This window comes from Lupinus angustifolius, chromosome LG04 (genome assembly GCF_001865875.1).
Source record: "Lupinus angustifolius cultivar Tanjil chromosome LG04, LupAngTanjil_v1.0, whole genome shotgun sequence".
In the NCBI taxonomy this organism is placed as follows: domain Eukaryota; kingdom Viridiplantae; phylum Streptophyta; class Magnoliopsida; order Fabales; family Fabaceae; genus Lupinus; species Lupinus angustifolius.
In genome coordinates this window covers 14,823,258-14,829,223 of record NC_032012.1, presented here as the reverse complement: position 1 = coordinate 14,829,223, position 5,966 = coordinate 14,823,258, and the positions used below count along the sequence as shown (strand labels likewise).

The following is a 5,966-nucleotide window of genomic DNA, read 5'->3' as shown; positions in this document are numbered from 1 at the left end:
GGTCCATTGGCCAATATTTAATGACAAATCACTTTTCACTAAATTCAATATAATCTCTATAAAAAATCTACAAAAGACAAGAATTGAACATTTAATATCATGTTTATGGAACTCAACTATTTCTTAATTGTTCTCAATCTTCTTTTTATTAATTTTAGTTCTTAGATATGATATTAGAATTAGATCGATCTATATCATATCTTAGAAGCAAAAACACTTTCTTAGGGTCAAAATCCACTTCAATATGTATTAACAATGATTTTCTTCCCAAAACTAAAACTGTAGTTTGACTGATTCTTATAAGAATGATGACATTTGAAAATTGTAATTAGTCCTCAGTCATAGAAAGAGCTATAAATTATGGGTTTGGAGTGGTCTTGAAAGAAAGAAATTTCAAGACCCTTCAAAAGTTGAAACATCAACATCTTTATGACCAATTGCTATAACATCATTGGTTGTATTCTGAGTAGCATTCATGAGGTTATTAGTTGTCTTCTGCTGCTGATCAAACATTTTTTTCAGTTGTCTCCCTTGTTCCTCAATTCTCAGCTGTAATCTTCTCTGAATCTGAACCAAAAAGGTAAATTAAATGATAGAATGTTAGGAAAGAATATTATTAGAAGGGTTGTAAAGTAGTGTATTGAATATATGTTCAGATGTTCTGAACGCCCAGAGACATTGCCTAACAAATATAAACATAGAAATATTGCATTGGAATACAACATTTTCAACTCTTTATGAATGTAATATAAATCTCTTGGTTAAGGAAATAATCTATTTTAAGGTATATAGTTGTCCCTCCCAATAAGTGGTTCTCTCTATAATTGAACCTTTGATATTTAGCTTACTTCGATACTTAGAGATTTAGTAGGGTCATACATCGCTATATCAATGTTCCTCATTCGCATAACATTTTTTAATATAAGATTTTTATTTTGATTTTCTTAAGTATCATTAACATTCTCCCTTTAATATACTACCTCAGGTTGGTTTCCTTAACTATACTTAACATTTTCCCTCTAATATTACCACTTGTTCTTTTTATAAGACCAATTTCAGTAGTTTGATATGAACTAAGGAACATGCAAACATCATTAAATCTTACAACAGTTGTATCACAATTATCAAAATTGTCTTTCATTAATGGAATAACATAATTTTTTCATCGAGTAAACAAGGGTATTTTGGTAAAAGTAGTGTTGATATACCTCTAGCTGTTCATGAAGATGCCTTTGAGCATCTAATTGAAGCTGAAGTGTTTCTCTTATTTGCAAGCCACTGCAAATCAAGAGCATTGAATTTAATAGATTTTAGAGTAACAACATTTGAGGTCAATATGAAATAACAAATGAACTTAATTGAATTACTATAATTGTAGGGATATGATATATCAGTGTTTAGCAACAAAAAATGTAGCATTACGTTTTGACATCAAGATGATGCACATTCACAGTGTGGAATTTTTTCTCAGATTTCCCTGAAACAAGAAACAATGTTTTTGATTCAGTGTTTGTAATGAACCACATAATTGTAAACAATAAGGACAATAGTGGAATTGAAGATTACGAATAAACCAATAGAGAAACAGGCAAAATAATTATCCTAAAGAGAAATTTTCACTGTAACTTGCCAAAATATTGTGATATTTTGTAAGTCAAACTTTCTACCACATTAATGGATATACATGCATTATTCTGCATTGCAACTTCCTATCATTGAAACTGAATGTTAAAACTAAGGAAACCTATGACAGTGATAACTAAACAATTTGCGCTAGTTTATTTATTTGCCCTAAGAATCATTCATTTATGAATCATGACCAAGGGAAAAAGGCAAGTTTATATCCTTTCACAAGAATAAAAGACGGTCTAGTGCACGAGGCTCCTACTTAGCAGGGTCTGAAGAAAGTAGATGTATGCAACCTTATTCTACAAGCGAAAAGACTTTTTCCAGGATTTGAACTTGCGATGTCATAGTCAAGCAACTATGAACTCGTGACAAGCAAAAGCATATGGTCACCATTTTTTACATGGATGCTAGCGAATTCAAGCACAGCTAACTATACTTGATGACATGAAAAAGAAAAGACACTGCAATTGTTCTAAGAATTGTTCGCTTTGACAAAGATAGACTTGTTAGTTTTTATTTTACTGTTCTGTTTCCGATGTACGAAAAAAATATTGTTCTAGGAGAAAAGAATTTACCTTGAGCTGGGTCTGGCATGTACTTTGCAATTCTATATTTTTGCAAATGACTTTTGACATGGAAGATTGTCAATCCATCCGAGTCCATCATCTTTAATATAGCTTTTGGTGTTGCTTCTACAGAAAGTTACAATACAACTCTATCATATTCTACAAAAGCTGTTTTTTCAATTGATAAATTTAGTAAGTTACTTACTCTCAGCACCACCAAGGCGATTCACACACTCAACAAACTTGTCATGAAGATCCTGAGTCCATCTTATACGTGTTTTACTCGCGACACTTGTTCCATTAGAAGCAGGGTTTCCAGAACTGGTTAACCCATTTCCTGTTGAAATTGTTGTAGATTTCTCATTCAAAGAAGATAAATTCATTTGTGCAGCAGGTAAGTTATAAGTGCCATAAACTACCTGAAAAAAAGATGAACTAATATAAGCAAATTGAGTCATAAAAAGGGGTTACAAATCAAAAGACAAAATCTATATAAGGGATTTGTAAAAGTACTTAACTGAATGATCCTGATTTCTTTCAATAGGGGATGTAGAACATTGGTCACTATTCAATTGAGATTTTACCATTGCTTGCAAAGTGTTGGAGTGTATTTGGTTTGGTGAATCCATGAAAATATTTTCCCTAGGAGATTTATACAAAGGGAATTCCAAATCATTGATCTTAGAGAATTGAGGGCTAAAACTAAAAGAGTGACTATTACTTCCAACTTGGCTATCATATTCTACGAAGTTCATAGACCGTTCTGCTGCATAAAAAGCAGAAGCCGGTGACTCAAAACCGCGGATAACGGTGTTCGATGATTTGGCAGTGCCTATGTATGGTGGCTGTTCTGCTCCTCCTACTCCAACTCCAGCCATTGCAAGTGGCTGATTATTCCAAGCTTGTTTCATATCAAAATACTCACAAGAATAATTTTTGTCAATCTCAGAATTCAGAACCCTATTTAGACCATGACTGTGTTGAATCAATCCATGGTAATCAATCTTGTTCTGGTTCATGGACAAGCACCCAAATATTCACACAGAATTTGTACTTAATAGCAAGCAAAGCATATATATATATATATATATTCAAGTTTTATGTGGTAGCCTACATAACTCTTTGGAAGTTCATCATAATCAAGGAGAACAAAATGGAAGGAAAAGGAAAGAAGAATAAGAAGAGATGGGAAAGGTAAGTATTGTTTGTAGTGCTAAATTCTGGCCTTCGGAATAAAATTATTCCTTTATATTCTCAAAAGGCTTGATGCAACTGTATTACCCAGTGACTCACTATTAGCATATTTAGATTGATAGAAAATTATCATATATATATATATATATATAAATAAATTGTTGGGACTAACTAAAATTGAGTTTGACCAATATTTTACCATCTTAAACTTCTACGGTGATTATGGGTCACGGATTCAAATTCTAGAAATCCTCAAGACGTCGTGCTCAGATTCCATTAAGAATGTGTTTACGAGTTTGATTTTAAAGGGTGAGAAAATGAAAGGAAAACTTAAAAGTTTCTCTCTTCCAAAACACAACTCATAGATAAGCCTTTAAGTTAGAGTTTCGGGCACCTTCTGCCCCTCTTCCTTGTTCTCACAAGGCTTGGCGTACAAGATTTGAATCTAATTGTGTAAATGCTACCATGCAAGGTCATTATTCATAAGTTATTATTCTTGAGAAAATAAGGATAAGAATGAACAACAAATCAATTGATATAACCAAAGTAAAGAACATTCAAGCAAAAAAATAGTTGTCTTGACGTGAATTTTTAACCAAATGTAAAAAGAATCAGACGGAAAATGAAAATATTAGACTATTACTAAATAGTAATGGATCATCTTAAAATTGGAGAATATTGTTATGGGAATCTCTACTGTGGTGTAGTAATTAAATGTTTGATAAAGATACTGGCATAAATTTAAAAAAAAAAATAGATCTGCAATTATTCTTACTATAGATTCGGATGAAATAACTTTTAGCCACCCACCTATTTATCTCTAAATCATTCTTTCTCTAAATAGAAAATATATTATAAGTGAATAGTTATTTAAAAGGGATTATAACTATTTGGTAACATACTTGAAACAAACATATAGTCACATTAATTATTTGGGTTTTAATATATAAGGAAAGTTCAATCCAAAATAATAGCTTATTAGATGAGAGAATTTTATAATTAAAATATCATAATAAGTTTGTTATGATACCTCTAAATTTATATATGTGATATCTAATAATTAATTTTTTTTAGATAAACAAAGATGATATAAAAAGGCACAATGGGTGCCAACCCTATTACAAGTTACACAATAGTTTAATACAAGAAATAGGGGCAGAGTACCTTTGTGTAAAAGAAATAGAGCTTACATGAACAATATTAGAAAGCCAAAGCCAAGATCTAACCTGAATTAAATTCAACAACTGAATATAATTAGGGATTTTTTCTTGAAAATGACTTCATTCCACATATTCCAGATCGACCAAATAACACCAAACCACAACATTTTCCACAAAGATTCCCCTTCCACAAATTACATAAAACATTATGATACTGAACAAAGTCAATAATAGTATATGGGAAAATATCATGAACTTGAAGCCACTAATAAAAGTCTCTCTAGACATTGATCACAAAAGGACAAGAGATAAATAGATAGTCTAACAAACTAGTGTGCTAGAGTGTATTAGTTATAGTCTTATATTTTCATTATTAGTTTGTTTTAGTTGTTCTAACAAACTATGCCCATGACTCGAGTTAAGTTTGTAGTAGAAGTTTGAAAATTAAGTGGGATGCTTATGAACATGAGGTAATCATATGGAGTTTGGGGTAACTAGCTTTGTGAGAATGACGAATTCCTAACAAGAAAGTTATTCATTTCACTATGGTATCTGTCTCATATATATAATTTCAAGTAAGTATTCACTATTCACATGATATCTTCTGTGTAAAGAGATTTCACATCCAAATAATGAGTCACCACTAAGTTTTGACACATCTCAGATTGCTTAATAGTTGAGAGTTTCTTTGTTTTTGGAGTATCGCTGTCTAGAAAATTGAGATTTCACAATATACAAAATTTGTGATATACTTCTAAAAATATATATTCATTTCAGAGTTTTTCGCAGAGTCTTTTATACTTCTATCAGATCTATTTGGAGAAATACATAGGGAGTCTTTGTGATTTTTAGAGCTGTGTTGGAGTTCAAAATTTTGATCCACTCAATATATAGGATAAATAAGGGACAAGCATAATCCAACATATGATCACTCTTCATCATATTTTTATATGTGTCTATTTAATTGTCTATAGAATAATAACATATCTTTAACCGAAAGTATTATTAATTCTCTAACTTTTTCCTCATATAGTCATATATACATGATTAACAAATATTTACATATTGTAAACACAAAATTTTGTTTAATACGCGATATCTAACATATTTACAAGGACTTCTACTGCTGGAAGTCATGTATTAAACTATATTTATTCAATCACAATAATTACACATACTTCTATCGGTGGAAATCGTGTATTAGCAATTACCTAGTTTCATTAGGTCTAGAGCTATGTTCGAGTTCAAAATTTTGAGCCACTCAATATATAGGATATGTAAGGGATAAACATAACCTGACTCATGGTCACTCATTCCTCATGTTTGTAAGTGTGTCTATTTAATTGTATATAGGATAATAACATCTCTTTAGCCTAAAGTATGAATAATTCTCAAAGCATTTCATCATATATGGAAA

The 5,966-nt window shown here is 31.0% G+C and overlaps 1 pseudogene; it reads right to left on the bottom strand.

The window, feature by feature from the left end:
• On the bottom strand, positions 301-3,408 carry LOC109345966 (annotated as a pseudogene).